We start from the raw sequence: 17,965 nt of genomic DNA on the forward strand, positions 1-17,965 counted from the left end.
CCAATGATGGAAAAATTACTTATCTTCTTGGTGTCAAGAAAATTTTAGATAAACTATCTAAAGAGGAGATGAGACAGTTAATGGTGAATAATATTGGGTTATGTTTATGGACATTCATTTAGGGTGGGAGAGGGTCGAATAGTGCTGTATTCTTGTTAGAGTAAACTTAAAAAAGCAAATTAAAGTCGAGAATGGCAAGGAAAGAACCTCAGAGTGTGAAGTTTATAAAGAACTGGAATTGTCTTTAGCTATTATTAATGTGAGAGCAATTAGAAAGGTGAAGTTTATACTAGGGTATAAGGAACAAATCCACAATGCTCTTATATTTATTTTTCTTGTCTTTATAAAGTTGTTTCCTTTCTCCTGTATATCATTTATTTTATAAAAACCACTTTAATTTGAGGAAGGAAGTTTTAATTTTTTTTTTTTTAATCCTCACCCAAGGATATTTTTCCATTTATCTTCAGATAGAGTGGGAGGGAAGGAGAGAGAGAGAAACATCGACATGAGAAGGACACATCGACTGGTTGCCTCCTGCACGACCCCGACCAGGGCCAGGACAAATTGCAACTGAGGTACATGTCCTTGACAGGAATTGAACCCACAACTCTTTGGTCTGCGGGCTGATGCTCTAACCACTGAGAACTCGGTCAGGGCAAGAAGTTCTAATTTTTTGTACTGAGTACTAGGTTGCATTTTACTTTCCCTTTAGTTATTTTGAGAGTAGGTTAAAGAGCTTTACTTAAAGGCTCTCTCTCTATGCTTCTGACATGCATCAATGAATCAAGATTGATAGTGAACTTTTTTAAAATGAAATTTTTATTGTTGAGAGTCTTACAGATGTTCCCCCTTTCCCCCCTTATTGCCCCCCTCCTCCTGGTTCCCATGCTGGTCCCAGGTTTTCACTACCCTCTTGTCTGGTGTCAATGGATAATTCATATATGCATGTAAGTTCCTTGGTTAACCTCTTCCTGCTCCCCCACCCCCTTCCATCTGAGGTTCACCAGTCTGTTGATGGTGAACTTTTATAGATGAAGAACTCACTTTACAGCTAGAGTCTCTTCATATTTGTTTAATATTTCAGCTTTTCTTTCAGGGCAGTGATGGTTTGTGTGAACGTTAAAATGGTTTAAGGAGCAGAGTGGCCAAGGAGAATGATAACCTGATTTATCAGTTAGTTCAGGTGTTCTTTATTTTTTATTTATTTTTCCCTTTTAGTTTGTATCTACCTTGTCATTTATTTTGTTTAATATATTATTATTTACTTGTATTTCAAGACTATAAAATTTTCCTTAATTAATCATTGAAAGCCCAGGAATTTTAAAGCAAAGTACTATTTTATAGCTATTGCTTATAAGAGCAATGGTTTATTTTTATTAGAAGGACCTTAATACTCTTATAATTTTTATGTAAAGTCTCAGTATTATAGCTTCATTCATAAAGTATTAGGATGTCTGATATCAGATGTTTATTATTCAAAAGATATATTTGAGCAGATATATTTACCAATATGTGGATATTTTATCTAGTTGGGAACTTGTATATATTTTATTAAAAGTAATCAAGCCACAAAACATTTCTATATATGACATTTTTATTTTCTGTGTATGTGTATGTACATTCTCTTGAACAACTAAATTTTTAGAGAACAAATACATTTATTTCCTCAGATTTGTTCATATTTAAACAATGATAGGTAAACAACCCCACTGGTTGCCAATAAACTAATATTAAGCAAAGAGATAACACATAATATACTTAGCATTTAGTGGCTTTTAGAGATATTATTTCCTTAGACATCTTTTTAAATTTAGGATTCATATATGAGTTATTGATGAGTTTATAACACCATTCAAGGTAGACATTAGACCTTGAGTAAACTTATTTGTTAGTCTTGAAATGATTTCCACTCTGCTCATATTTAGCATTTGTAGTATGGTTTCATTATTTTGTAGACATTTATGCCCAGGAGTAATCTGATTAATATACTTTATCTTCTTAAAATTTTTAATTTACAGTTTATGTTTTTTTAGCAACATTCTTAAAGAAGTATAAAAAATATTTCATGTTGGACGATAGTAATTATTGCCACGTACAAGTACAGTTATAGGTTTTATAAATTATAACAATTTGTCAATATGTAAAATTACATATATTGTTTATATAATATCTAGTTTCCTATAACATTTTATTAAAAATATACTTCATCTCTCACTCTTTTGTGATGAGATTTTAGAAAGACAGTTCTCTGCTTTTAAGACTTTTCTTTTTTATCTCTTTTCATATTACACTAACCATCAAATCATAGATCTTAAAAGTAATAAAATTAAAAAGTTAAAAGAGTAGTCCTGGACATCATAGCCTGAAACTTACTGTAGTGATAAACTGGGAAGATTAGCCTCCTGTTGGTACTGGCAACTGACTAAATGGAACTGGAGGCTTTTTTGAGAGGAACACTATTTTCCATGGCTGCTCTGAGAATTCAGTAAGACACTGAACAATTATTACTCAAAAGTCTAGCTATACAGCAGAGTGGTAATCCTTGCAGTATGTCCCCAGGACCACTGTTACTTCCTGGCTAGTCCTACTTGTGATTAGTACTTGCAGCACCACCTAGTGGATGCATGATGGTCACCTTTCCTGTTTCAGTCAATTTAGGCACTTTTGTTAAGTCTCATTTGAAATGGGAGTAGTACAGACTGATGTTCATTGTGAATACTAATACTGAGATTAGAAAAATCTCCTCAAATAATTCAAACTATGCTGTTCCTCACCATTCTTGTTTTTATTCCATTTCGTATAGGTAAACGTTTTTGAAAAAGGAACCATTTCCTGTGGGTTCCTTCTGCTCGTTCTATACATGCCATTAAGTTCTACTAATTAACTATCCATATCCTATTCTCTTTCACTGTGGCACAAGAATGATCTTGTTGGATGCTATGGTAGTCTCTTCATAGTAGCTTTTTATTGTTTAGGGATGCATTTTTGTCATCCTTTCTTGAATCTGTTTATGGAGTGGTTTGTGGCTAAGATGGAAAAATAAATTGTCATCCTAGGTTTTTATTTGGATGTATACTTTTTATCCTAATAAAAAGATAGATATATATATTTTAAAGGATGCTGTTTTCAAGGACATTCTCCTCTTATTCCAGTTGTAACAGTGAGACCAGAAGCACTGTGTAAGGCTAATTTAAAAATTTTTAAATCTGGTTAGCAGGTATGATGGATAAACAAAAAGTATATTACTTAGTCTTTTTTACCCTACAGTTTTAGAAGGATCTTGTTCTCTCAGATAGACACTTTTAAGGGAAAAATAAAAACATTTATTGGAAGCTAACGTTTGCAATTGATATGGCTTTTATTTCAAATGACTTACATGAAGAATTTCATTATTTGATCATTTTATTTTTGTATAGATTGTTGTAAAAACTTTTGTGGGTTTGGACCAGGACTCTGAAGAAAAATAAAGATTTTTTAAAACATAGCTTAACACTTGCTTGAGACTTTTTCTCAAGCATCCTGATAAAGATGTTTACCTACCAGTAGCCTGTTTGCCTTGCTGATATTTTCAGGATTTATGTCCATGAAGCTTTTTATACATCCCCTGATAAACTAAAGGCAAGTAGTGATGTAAAGAACTGTCAAGCCCTGGCTGGTGTGACTCAGTGGATAGAGTGTTGGCCCAAGCACTAAAGGGTCATGGGTTCAGTTCCCATTCAAGAGCATGTATCTGAGTTGCAGGTTCAATTGTCAGCCCTGGAGGCAACCAATTGATGTGTCTCTCTCACACTGATGTTTCTGTCTGTCTGTCTCCCTCTCTCTCCCGCTCCTTTCCTTCCACTCTCTCTAAAATTCAATGGAAAAAAATATCCTCAGCTGAGGATAAACAAAAAACAAACAAAAGAACTGTGAATATTAACTGATCCTTTTATTTATTTTTCTAAGACTTAAAGCATTTAGGTAATTCATTTGGATTCTTTAACATTAACTGCAACAACTTTGATTAAACTTCTCTTTTCTTTAGACCTTACTTTCTCCCCACAAATTCAACCCCAATTTATTACTTTTAAAAAACAATTTTTGATCTTCAGATTATTTTATACTTTTTATGTCATCATCAACTCTGTTGCAGTATCACTGGGAAGACACTTCCTTTTCCCTTTTGAAAATCCATATTAAAGACCTTGTATCTAGGATAAACCTGAATTTATTCTAACTTATTTAACTGAAGGTGTGATGTGAATTGTTTTAAAATAAACAAAATGAACAAAATTTTAATGAAAATGTATAAAAGACAACCAGTACTTAGTTATGTTTCTGTAGTCAGCTGGAACACAGGTAGTTAGTGGCAGGGTGAGTGCGGGACAGCTGGCAACTTTGGATGGGTGGACTATGCAGGGGCTGTGCAGAGGATGTGGGTGAGCTAGAATCCAGGCATGCCAGAATCCAGGGGTGCCCCATAGACTCCAACGGTCTCCCCTGGATGTGCAGGCACCATGTCAGATGTGTAAGCACCATGTCCTGCATCTGGAGGCAGGCTGAAGGCTGTGGCATCTCCAGGCTTCCTGACAATGGATCTTGCAGTCCCCCCACAACTGACCCTGATACCATAGTCAGTTAGGGAGCATCAAGGAATCTCCCCCATTGGTCAAGAAGGTACAGGGGGAGGTTCTTACACTGAGCACACAAAAAGCTAGAAAAATAAATGAATAGGGCCTGAGCATGCCAAAACCTAGAAAAGTGAGTGGACAGGACCCAAGCACACTGAATACTAGCAAGATAATTGGATAGAAGAAAAAGGCCTCCCCTCCCTATCCCTATAAAAACTGTGAGCTTGAGTAGGAAGGAGGGATAGTCTTTGAGATGAGAGCCCACAATTTTCCCAGGTCATGGCACCTGAACAAACGACTTTCCTTTTGCATAAGCACCTGTCTCATGAGTTTGGCTTTCATGGCAGCAGGCAGCCAAACCTGAGTTTTTGGTTATAGTTTTTGGCAACCATGAAAGGACAGGGTGGACTTTGTAAGTCCCAGAGGGCCCAGGCTGGGGTCCTGGCTGCCTGTGGCAGGCTGAACCTAGGCGCAAGACTGTAAGGACTTCCCAGCAGCTGCTGAGAACTTTTCTCAGGAAATTACCCTGCATCCCTTCTCAAGGTGTAAGCCACCTGAAATACTTGGCTGGCAAAAGAAAATGGGTTTCTGGGGAGCAGACAGACTCCAAGACTGTACAGTAAGTTGACCTGGCATATACACTAGGGCTCCTCTATTTCTGATGCTTGGGCTTTGGGCCACTTGGGCTTTGTGACAGTTGGGCTTTGTTACACTTGAGTCTAGTTAGGAGCCTCTGTGGTATCAGTTGGCAGGTTATCCCTGCCAGTTGGGCTGTGTGCCACTTGGGCTTTGTGCCATTAGGGACTTGTGCCACTTGGGCTTTGTGCCATTTTGGTCCTGTCAGGTCTGCTTGTGGTATTAGTTGGCAGGAGATAAGATGTTAAGACTTGCTTGTGAGCACTTCTTTGGACTAATTGATTTATGAATCTAAGTTTTGTTCATATGCTCCCACTTTGTCTGTTGGCATCTGGAATTGTGTAGCAGTTCTGTATCTCTACCTCCTTTCCACTTTCACCCACCTCCAAGTATATAAAGGCTCTAAATCTGTCTTCTTGAAAAAAGTGAGAAAGCTTTTTCTAATTACGTGTTACACTTTTCTGAATTTTACTGAAGGATGATTTTTATTGTATATAAAAATTAGCCCAGTATATGAAATGTATAATAAAAACATGTACTTTAAAAAGTAACATACTTTAGAAAACAATACATTAGTAAATATCAATTTTTGTTTCCGTCTATGGCCTTAAATAATTTTAAGCCCACAGTGATTTAGAAAAAATGAAACTGATTTATAAGTTGTTTTGGATGGGTAGTTTTCAAAAGCTGGAGAATAAAATTATGTGATTTATCTTAATAGCTTTAAGATTGGTAGACATTTCTAAGTGTTGTTTTTTTTTTTTATGCTCACCCAAGTACATTTTTTCCCCATTTTTTTGTTCAGATAGAGTGGGAGGGAGAGAGAGGAAGAGAGAGAGAGAGAGAGAGAGAGAAACATCGACGTGAAAGGGACACATCGAGTCGCTGCCACCCACATGACCAACCAGGGCGGGGGACAAACTGCAACCGAGGTACATGCCCTTAGTGGGAACCAAACCCGGGTCTCTCTGGACCGCAGGCCGACGCTCTAACCGCTGAGCCAAACCGAACCAGCCAGGGCTCTAAGTGGTTTTTTTTTGGGTAAGTTTTGTGAGTGTGGGTGTTGGCTAGAGTAAATTGGTTAGATTGAGAGGACTGAGTTTTTTCCTTTATTGATTTGATGGCAGCTAAGCATTCTATCTTCATGGCTAATTAGATACACTAGGTGAGCTCCTCCTGGTGGTTATTTATTTAAATTGACATTGCCAAACCAAATGTTTTTTAAAGGAATACTTTTTTTGATGCTTTTTTTTTGGCATAAAAATAAAAAAAATAACACTGTATCATGTTGATATCTTCTCTAGGATTTGGTAACGAAAAAAATGGTTCAAGATAGAGTGGTGGTATTTGTTGGAGCTAAGTGATTAGATTCATTGTATAATTCTCTCAAAATTTGTTATGTTTGAAAATATTTATAGTAAAAGTTAAAATAAAGATAAAAGTACCAAAAAATAACTTTTAGAAATTACAAATAAATCAAGGTAAAAACATTTTTATCGCTTATATTTCATATTAATTTCATGCTCTTAGTTCCTGCCTAATGAAATAGAATCCCCTGCCTATACATTCTTGTTATATATTTATCAGAAGCAGGGGGCAAGAAGCACAAAATTAGTAAAATGGTCTAAGCACCTTTTTTTAAAAAAAAAATTTACCTTTATTGTTGTACAACAGATGTACCCTATTCCCCCCGACCCCCATTACTTCCCTCTTGCTGGTTTCCACCCTGCCCCAGGCCTTTACCACCCGATCGTCTGTGTCCGTGGGCTATGCATATATGTGTGTAAGTTCTTTGGTTAGTCTCTTTCTGCCCCCCTCCCAACCCCTATCTACTGAGATTTGTCAGTCTGATCAATATTTCCATGCCCCGCTTTCTAATTTATTCATCAGTTTATTTTGTTCACTATTTTTTTTTTTTAGCAATAATCGCGCCTCGGATAAACCTCATTGGCTACGATACTGCCACTGCGCAAAGCTTGTTCACCAGATTTCACATATAAGTGAGATCATGTGATACTTGTCTTTCTCTGACTGGCTTATTTTGATTAGCATAATACTCTCCAGGTCTCTCCATGCTGTCTCAAAGGGTAATAGATATTCTTTTTTTTTATAGCTGCATAGTATTCCATTGTGTAAATGTACTACAGCTTTTTTATTCACTCATCTACTGATGGGCATTTGGATTGTTTCCAGATCTTAGTTATTGTGAACAGTGCTACTATGAACATAGGTGTGCATATATTCTTTCTCATCAGTGTTTCAGCATTCTTAGGATATATTCCCAGAAGTGGGATCATTGGGTCAAATGGCAGTTCCATTTTTAATTTTTTGAGGAAACTCCATACTGTTTTCCATAGTGGCTGCACCAGTCTATATTCCCACCAGCAGTGTATTAGGGTTCCCTTTTCTCCACATCCTCACCAGCACTCATTTGTTGATAGCCAATCTGGCAGGTGTGAAGTGGTACCTCATTGTCACTTGAATTTTCATCTCTCTGATGATTAGTGACTTAGAGCACTTTTTCATATATCTCTTGGCCATCTGTATGTCCTCCTTGGAGAACTGTCTATTTAGGTCCTTTGCTCTTTTTTTTTTTTTAATTAATTAATTAATTTTTGTTACAGATATTTTTCCTTTCCCCCCACTGATTCCTCTCTCCTCCACCCTCCCTGCCCTGTCCCCAGCTTTGTTGTCCATGTCCTTTGTTCATGCACACATGTATATAAGTTCTGAGGTTTATCTCTCCCCCCCCACCTCCTCTTCTGGGGATAGTCAATCTATACCCCACTTCCATGTCTCTGGGACTACCCCATTCCTCAGACTGTTATGTTCATTATATTCCATAAATCAGTGAGATCATATGATATTTGCCTTTCTTTCTCTGATTGGCTTGTTTTGCTTAGGATAATACAGGTCCCTCCATGTCATCTCAAAGGATAAGAGATCTTTCTTTCTTACAGCTGCATAGTACTCCATTGTGTATATGTACCACTGCTTTTTTATCCATTTGTCTATTGATGGACATTTGGGCTGTTTCCAGATCTTAGTTATTGTAAATAGTGCTACTACAAACAAGGGGGTACATATATTCTTTCTGATTGGTGTTTCAGGCTTCTTAGGGTATATTCCTAGAAGTGGGATCACTGGGTCAAATGGAAGTTCAATTTTTAATTTTTCGAGGTAACACCATATTGTTTTCCACAGTGGCTGCACCAGTCTGCATTCCCACCAGCAGTGTACTAGAGTCCCCTTTTCTCCACACCCTCGCCAACACTTGTTGTTTGATGATTTGTTGATGGCAGCCATTCTGACGGATGTGAAGTGATACCTCATTGTTGTTTTAATTTGCATCCCTCTGGTGATTAGTGATGTTGAGCATTTCTTCATATGTCATTTGTATGTCCTGATTGGAGAGGTGTCTATTTAGTTCCTCTGTCCATTTTTTAATTGGGTTCTTTGTCTTCCTTTTGTTGAGTTGTATGAGCACTCTATATATTTTGGAAACTAACCCCTTATCTGATGTATTGTTGGCAATTATGTTCTCCTATAGAGTGGGTTGCCTTTCCATTTTTGTGGTTGTTTCTTTTGCTGTGCAGAAGCTTTTGAGTTTGAACATAGATGCCAAAATCCTGAACAAAATACTAGCAAATCGAATCCAGCAATACATCAAAAAAATTATTCACCATGACCAAGTGGGATTCATCCCAGGGATACAAGGCTGGTACAATATTCGCAAATCAATAAATGTGATACACCATATAAACAAAATGAAAGATAAAAATCATATGATCATATCAATAGACGCTGAAAAAACATTCGACAAAATCCAGCACCCATTTCTGATAAAAAGGCTCAGCAATCTGGGAAAAGAGGGATCATATCTCGACATAATAAAGGCCATATATGAAAGACCTACAGCCAACATCATACTCAACGGGCAAAAACTAAAAGCATTTCCCTTAAGAACAGGAACAAGACAAGGATGCCCACTTTCGCCACCCTTATTTAACATAGTACTGGAAGTCTTAGCCTTTGCTCATTTTTTAATTGGACTGTTTGTCTTTCTTTTGTTGAATTGTATGAGTTCTTTATATATTTTGGAAATTAACCCCTTTTCTGATATATCATTGGCAAATATGTTCTCCCACACAGTGGGTTCCCTTTGCATTTTGAGGATTGTTTCTTTTGCTGTTAAGAAGTTTTTTAGTTTGCTATAGCCCCATTATTTTTTCTCTGTTTCTCTTGCTTTAGGACAGCGGTTCTCAACCTGTGGGTCGTGACCCATTTGGGGGTTGAACGACTCTTTCACAGTGGTTGCCTAAAACCACTGGAAAACACATATTTCCGATGGTCTTAGGAACTGAGACACTGCTCCTCAATCTATCTCCAGGCAGGTCCGCCCACATGCAAATATGCCCACATACAACGTGAGGAACTGTATTAAAGTGTTGTGGCATTAGGAAGATTGAGAACCACTGCCCTAGGAGATGTATCTGTGAAAATATTGCTACATGAGATGTCTAAGATTTTTCTGCCTATATTTTATTCTAATACTTTTATGGTTTAATAAGTTACAATGAAGTCTTTTTATCCATTTTGAGTTTATTATTGTGTATGGTGTAAGTTGATGGTTTAGTTCCTTTTTTTTTGCATGTACCCATCCAATTTTCCCAACACCATTTATTGAAGAGACTGTTTTTAATCCATTGTATGCACTTGCCTTTGTTAAATATTAATTGAGCATAATGGCCTGGGTCAATTTCTTGGTTCTCTGTTCTGTTTCACTGTTCTATATGTCTGTTCTTGTACAAGTACCAGGCTGTTTTGATTACAATACCTTTATAATATAATTTGAAATCTGGTATTGTGATTCTTCTTTGTTGTTCTTTCTCAAGATTGCTGCAGCTATTTGGAATCTTTCTTGGTTCCCTATATATTTTTGGATTATTTGTTCCAGATCTGTGAAATATGCCATTAATTTTAATAGGAATTGTGTTGAATCTATACATTGTTATGGGTATGGACATTTTAATGATGTTAATTCTTCCAATCCATGAACATGTAATATGCTTCCACTTGTTTGTATCTTCCTCTGTTTCTTTATTCAATGTCCTATAGTTTTCTGAGTACAGGTCCTTTATCTCCTTGGTTAAGTTTATTCCAATATATCTTATTTGGTTGTTGTTGTAATAGTAAAATGTATTTTATTTTATTTTTTTTAGTTTCTCTTTCAGAGAGATCATTATTGGTTTATAAAAATGCCATTGATTTCTGGGTGTCAATTTTGTATACTGCTACATTGCCAAATTCATTTATTAACTCTAGTAGTTTCCCGGTGGATTGCATAGGGTCTTCTATGTATAATGTAATGCCATCTGCGAAAAATGACAGTTTTACTTCCTCCTTTCAAATTTTCAGGCCATCTATATTTTCTTCTTGTCTTATTGCTGTGGTTAGTATTTGCAGTACTATGTTGAATAAGAGTAGTGAAAGAGGACATCCATGTTTGTTACTGATCTTAAGGGAAACACTTTTATTGTTTGCTTACTGAGTATAATGTTGGCTGTGAGTTTGTAATGCTGATGTAGTTCCCATTTGTTCCTCGTAACTCTCAGTAAGTTCCTTGTCATTCCTACTAAGTTCCTTGAACATCTTTATAACCATTACACTATACTCTTATCTGATAACTTGCTTATATCCAAGTTATCTATGTATTAGATATACTTGCTATGACTCCCAGTTTTTGTGGGGTGGGCTTTTATAGTAAATGTCCTGTGGGACCTAGTAGTGCAGTCTCCTTGTACTCCTTGTATGCTCTAGGAGCGATCCTTTTGTTGGTTGGTTGGGCTCTCCTTTTGTAATTGGATTTTGTTTGTTGCTGTCCTATTCATGGGTGGGCTCTTCTCTCAGGCTGGCTAACTGGAAGGTCCAGACACAACCACTTCATGTGAGCTGCTGTACAGGTGCTGACAGGGCAAAACAAATCAAAACCAAACAAAAAGGAAACAAACAGGAACATACAAAAGATCCTGACAACAACCACAAAAACAACCACAAAAGAAAAGAGAATTAGGAATAAGAAAAGAGAACAAGAATAATAAACAAACAAAACAAAAAAAAAGAGAGAGAAAACAGTAACATTACTAATAGTAAAACAAAAAATAAAGAGGACATTGGAAGAGAAAAGGGGCAGAAAGAAGATTCTGAAAGGGAGATAAAAAAAAAATAAAAAGAAGAGAGTAGGAAAAGGAAAATGGTATAAAAAGTAAAGACAGTCCTGACCGGTTTGGCTCAGTGGTTTGAGCGTTGCTGTGCGAACCAGAGAGTCCCAGGTTTGGTTCCCGCTAAGGGCATGTACCTCAGTTGCAGTTTGTCCTTGGTCCTGGTTGAAGATAAATGCAAAAATGTCCTCGGGTGAGGATTAAAAAAAAAAAAAAAGACAGAAAAAGAAAGAAAAAAAAGGTTACGCAAAGATAAAAAGAGAAAGAGGTAAAGCAAAAGAAAAAATGGAAAAGAAAAGATAGAGTAATAAAAGAAAGATGGCCTATAAGAGATATGAGAGAAACTTGAGTGAAAAGAGCAAAAACATTAACAATAACAACAATACAGAAGAAAATGTTGAGAAAAGAACAACAAAGAAAGCCAGCTAAGTGAAGTTTGTCTAGGCAGATTATGTGTCTGAGGCTCATTGTTTTGTATGTTGATTTCAGGCCTCCTGGGAAGTACTTTTGTGTCAGCCAATGTCAGGTGCTATCCAAGTTTGGCTCTTGGTGTCCTGTTGTAGCTGTGGCCAGTCTGAGACTCTCTGAGGAACTCCACCACCTGTTAGGTACTCTGCTTCTCCCAAGGTTTTCTGGTCTTCCTCCAGTTTCTTCTGAAGAGAGTATTTATCATGGAGCCAGGTTTGTGTAGCTATGGCATGTGGGCCCCCTGCTTAGATATTATGCAGTCAGGCACTCAATGAGGGGAAATTAATCTCTGCTTCAAAGCCAAACTCCTAGTCTCTATCATATTCTCCAACTCTAGTTCTCCTTAAGGTGGCCTGGTGCAGGTTCAGGTTGGATACAGTCTGCTTCCTTTTCTGCAGAAGTTTCAGCTGCTCTGGGTTCAGTGAATTGATCAAAAGAGATTCTAGTTGAGAATGTTTTCTGCACAGCCCACAGGAAGGGGCTAAGCATTTCTTCCTGGTCCCAGACAATAGCCTTTGAGGGTCTTACTTTTGGAATATCCTGCTCTGAGCTGTTTCCCTGACCCCCAATGAACTGCATCCAGCAGGGGTATCTGGGGATTCAGAAAGCTGATTTAAACCCTTTCCTATTTGGGGTGGTGTTCCCAGCCTGCAAGAGGGGAGATGTGCTCCATCCTTTCTTCCCAACACTGGCTGGCTGAACTCAGAGGGCACTGGAATCAGCCTCTCCACAATACAGTCACAAAGCCCAATTCTCACTCATCTGTCTCCCCAATATATGCCTTTCCAGAGGATGCTTTGAGATGGGATGTCATCCAAAAGCAAAAGAAAAAACAAAGAAACAAACAAAAGAAACCCTGCTCTGTGAGGACCCGGTGCCTTTGTGCCATAGGTCCAATCAGAAGGGGTTGCAAAGTCAGCTCCACTCAGGACTCTACTCTCTGTGCATGGCTGGTCTCAGCAGTTAGGGTTGAGAATCCCAGTTCCACTCTCACTCCCAACTCTCTTCAGTGAGTCAAAAATCCCCAATTGGCCCTGCTGCCAACTCTATGGGGTGGGGTAGGGAGGGTTTCCAACCCCACACTGGAGGTGGGATAACCCTCTCCCCTTTCCTAAGCCACACAGTTCAGTCACTATTTGAGGCTTTCTGCACAATGCCTTTCAGGAAAGCAGAGGATCCCTCGAAGTGGGTGTAGCCTTCAGGCCCCTTCCTTTTTCTTAGAGCCAAACACCACAGCGCACCCCTTTCAGCAGTCAGAGTTCAAGGTGAGCTGCCAACAGTAGGCATGCTCTTTCACTGGGCAGCCTGAGTTCTCCGGGGTCCCCCTGACTGATGCTCTGCTGCTGGCTCTCCTTCCAGTCTCTGCTGCTCCAGGTTTGGGATCCCTGCTTGGGGATGTGAGCCCACACTCCCAAGGGGAGGGAGCTGTGCAGTCAATATCTCTTGGGTCTCTCAGCCAAGCACCAGCTCCAGGGCAGCACCTCCTTTCTGTGATTCCCCCTTTTTTGACCAGTCTCTACATTACTTGTTCAGTGCTTCTTAGACAAAATATGTCCAATCAGCTACACTTCTCTTGTTTCTTCAAGTTGACCATGCAGTATTTTAGCTGTAAATCCAGCAGCCATCTTGCCCCTCTCCTCTATTCATTTTCTTGATGGTTTACTTTGCTGGGCAAAAATTCTTCAGTTTGATGATGTTCCATTTGTTTATTTATTTTTTAATTAAAAAAATTTTTTTTTTCCTTTATTGATTTTAGAGAGAGAGGAAGTGAGGAGAGAGAGATAGAAACATCGATGAGAGAGAACATCGACTGGCCGCTTCCTGTATGCCCCCCACTGGGGATCAGGCCCACAATCTGGGCACATGTCCTGGCTGGGAATTGAATTCAGTGACCTCCTGGTGCATGGGTCAACGCTCTACTGCTGAGCCACACTGGCTGGACCCATTTGTTTATTTTTTTCTTTTATTTCCCTTGCCTGAGGAGATTTGTCTGAAAAATCTATTGCTAAGAGAAATGTAATAGATTTTACTGCCTACATTTTCTTCTGAGAATTTTATGGTTTCAGGTCTTACAATGAAGTCTTTAATGCATTTTGAGTTTATTCTTGTATATGGTGTAAGAAGGTGGTCTAGTTTTTTTTTGTGTGTGTGTGTGTGTGTGTGTGTGTTTTATATATCTGTCCTATATTTCCAACACTATTTATTGAATAGACTGTTTTTACTACATTGTATGTTCTTGCCTCTTTTGTCATAGATTAATTGACCACATCGACATAGGTTTAATTCTAGGCTCTTTATTCTGTTCCATTGATCTATGTGTCTGATTTTATGCCAGGACCACGTTGTTTTGATTATAGACTTGCAGTATAGTTTGAATCAGGTAACATGATACCTCCAACTTTGTCCTTCTTTCTTAAGATTGCTGTTACTATTTGGGGTCTTTTGAATTACTGATATTAAATATAATATTTATATTTTACCTGGATTTTATAAAATAAATCCATGTTAATAATTGACTTTTATGTCTACAAAATATGTTTCCAGTGGTTATAAAATATCTTCATAAATTTTCCAAGCTAAAGAATGCTAATTGATTACCTCTTATTTTTCAGAAATTAAAAGTTTTAAGCATTAAAAATCTCAACATATAAAGGAATAACTTTGTGGTGTTCCAGAAAGGCCCCTGGAACACCTCAAAACCTTTTTTTCCTCCTTAAAAAAGAGAAATCTTAAACTAATCAGGTTTCTTTTTTCATGTTAATGAAATGGGAAATACTGTAAAAATAAGTGATGGTAGTATATGGGTAAACTATAGTTGTAAATTAAATGAACTGGCCAGGGCTATGGGAATCCCAAGACAGCCACTGGTATTTCCCAACTTCCTGGCAGTTCCTTTTTTTTTTTTCCTTTTCAGTTTTTACATTCCTTTATGCAAAATAGATTTAGTTTTCCTCGGGGAAAGAACATCGATAAGACATTCTCCAACTTCATAGGAAGTGACCTTGTCTGGCATCTAACCACAAAGGAACATATACCCCTATCCCTGAAACTCACATCTGCCTATAATAGACATCAAAGTTTCCTCTAAGATGAGAAGCCACTGACATCAGAGTGAGATAGCTATTCCAAGATATTGACAAGGCCTGTATACTTACGGGTTGATATTGAACTTAGAATCCATTGTTTGATCGTCTTTACTTGTCTGCTAGTGATATTTGTGGACAACAAAGGGGCCACATACTAAGACTGACCAGCTCAGAGCAGGCCTGAATGGCAGACCTTACAAACACGGAGACAGAAAGCAACCACGCAGGATGGGTTTAACATAAATATTAATAACTAAAAGCAGGTCATGGTAGATAGTCACGTCCAAGGCCTGTAGCTTCTTTGACAAAGGTCAATATTTACCCTAAGTGAGCCTGCCTATTGTGTTTTTGCATCTAAGATAACATACCTTTGAAATATCAGTGTAATCTCCTTTTCCAGACCCCTCAAAGCACAATTGCCAGCACCAAAATATGAGACCACAGAAGCACTCATTGTTATTGTTGTCTGCATACCATCTCAATGTACTACAAATGTTTATTATCCAGTATCTATCATTTTGCTTTTTATTTAATCCCAGACATTTCCCTGTTTTGCTTTCTCTTTCCCCCTTAATCTACCACCTGTAGGTTTCATGTAACTTTCTTTATGTCTCTTCCTTTTTTTCTAGTATATAAAATAAGCTGCAAAACTGGCATTCTCAGGAACATTTTCTCAATCCATTGAGATTTTGCTTCCCAGTAATTGTCATCAATTTGGCTCAAATAAACTCATAAAAATTCTCTTTAGGTTCAAACATTTCTTCTATAACATATTAGTCACAATAATAGTTATACATGTTCTCTGGGTTTTTCTACATAGTCCAACTCTTTTATGATTACCAAATATGTATAAGATAGCTGTTGATATTTTTCATTGGCTTATGTAAATGTTATGCTAGATGTAAAATACAGAAAAATGAGAAAGAAGGCAAAACTGAGATCATGATATTTCATAGGATAGAAATAATCCAAAGTATTTTTTCTCTATGAAGTTCATAAGACCCAACTGCCATCTATTTACGTGTACTTCTCTTTTCAGGGAAATTCAGCCTCAACTTCCATCTCATGGTTACAGTACTTCCCCATCCCCAATGGTCCACTACTTCAACATGTTAACCTATGGTCCCTGGCACCAATTCAGTGCCAACAGGAATTCCTAATTTGGGGTGTGGTGAAGAAGAACACTATTCAGTGCAAAAAGCTCAATTATGAAGCAGCAGGGTTGTGGAGAGGCCCTGAGGCAAGGAGGCCGTGTGGCAAGAAAGCCCTGCAGTGAGGCCCCTCTCCAGCTACCACAATTCTGCTTTGTTTTGGTCTTCTCCACCTGCTCCAGTTTACTCTGCTCTGCTGTGCCCTGTCCTGGTCTGCTTCACTCTGCACTGGTAAGATGCCTTCAGTGCTTCAGCTCCAGCTGCGAAATGCAATCTTCAGTGAAAAGAGAAAGTACACTCCTAGAACTGGAGGACAGCTGACTGACATAGACAGTAGTTCCTCTGGACCCTGATAGGACCATTCTTATGCAAATGAGGGCTCAAAAGCGTCACAGTTTGTTCAATTAAGCACTGTCCTGACTGGTCAGAATGGAGATGCTCTACTTGGTGAGTAAAGATGTTAATGAGAATATACCTGCGCAGCTCTGATTGGATGGGGAAAGTCTCTGTCCTATTGGTTGAAATAGGATTCCAGGAACTCCTTTATAAGGCTGGCTCAGATGGCAGGAACACAGTGCAGGAAAGCAGTTCTGTGCAGGAGGCAGGCAATATAGTGTAGGTTCTCCCCTGAAGTTCCGGGAAAGAAAAGTGGAGAGAAGCCCCTGTGTAGAAATGATTGTTAAGCTATTTTTAAAATGTTTGTTTTCTTAATCCTCACCCGAGGATATACTTTTTCACTGATTCTACAGAGAAGGAGGGAGAGAGAGAGAGAAACACTGATTGACTGCCTCACATACATACCTTGACTGGGGTTGAACCCACATCCCAGGTATGTGCTGTGACTGGGAATTCAAACCTGTGACTCTTTGGTGCACAGAGGTTACTCCAAACACTGAGCAACACCGGCCAGGGCGAAGTTCTATTTTTAATATTTGTATCCATTTAGCCATCAGGCACCCTTTTTAGTAGATATCGTTACTGTCAGGATCCACAGGCAATAAAGGCAGGGGTATTTAAGAGAAAAGGAAGGGAAACAATTACATGAATAGAAGGAAAGAGTTTCTACAGGTACAGATTAGCTAACATAGTGATGCTAATTCTAAATATTGTGTCTAATCTTTAGCCTGGTTTTACTGTCATCTCTGCCCAACTGTTTGGATACAATGCCACTTTAGGCTCAGTCCAAAGGTTAACATTCGGAAGGTTTGAGGAGGAAGATCTGCAAGGCAGCTCCTCTGGGATGGCAGTTCAAACTCCATTTTAAAGTGCCTTGTTCATATTATTTTAAACACCTTTAATACAATAAACAACTTATTAACTATTGTTTGATTCAACCCAAGGATTCCTATTGATAGTTATTAACGGTTTTATTGATGTTTGATTTTTTATTTCTTATCTTTTGGAGAGCTCTTCTCAGCAATGGGACCAAAAGTAAGGATTGAAAAAGAAATGGAACACAACAGGAACTTCCAAAATGGTTCTCCCGATGTCATCTTCGCGCGCCTCTCATCAGGACCCATAGCCCAGACCGCAGCTTCATTGCCAGGGGGCTCCAGCCAGCCAGCTAGTTCATCACCAGGCTGCACGCGCCAGCCAGCCAGGCCCCGCCCCTGCACGCCTTCCGGCTTCTGTCGGGGGCGGGGTCACGGCAGTGCGCATGCTCGCAGACATCCATTCGCCTTTCTCGTCCTTCCAGAGACTAGGTCTAAATCCGGGACCGCCTTGAAGGCGGGGCTGCGTCCCAACCTGGCCAATGGCGCCCAGGGTGAGGGTTGAGGGGTGGGAGGTGCCAG

The 17,965-nt window shown here is 38.6% G+C and overlaps 1 non-coding gene across 1 annotated transcript; it reads right to left on the reverse strand.

Annotated features, from left to right (window-relative positions):
- Positions 1 to 7,082: 7,082 nt before the first annotated feature.
- Positions 7,083 to 7,223, reverse strand: LOC118631941. Its single transcript, XR_004959928.1, has one exon. It is a non-coding gene; the product is annotated as a U4 spliceosomal RNA (small nuclear RNA).
- Positions 7,224 to 17,965: the final 10,742 nt, after the last annotated feature.

The sequence above is a fragment of the Molossus molossus genome, unplaced genomic scaffold (assembly GCF_014108415.1).
Source record: "Molossus molossus isolate mMolMol1 unplaced genomic scaffold, mMolMol1.p scaffold_m16_p_16, whole genome shotgun sequence".
Classification (NCBI taxonomy): domain Eukaryota; kingdom Metazoa; phylum Chordata; class Mammalia; order Chiroptera; family Molossidae; genus Molossus; species Molossus molossus.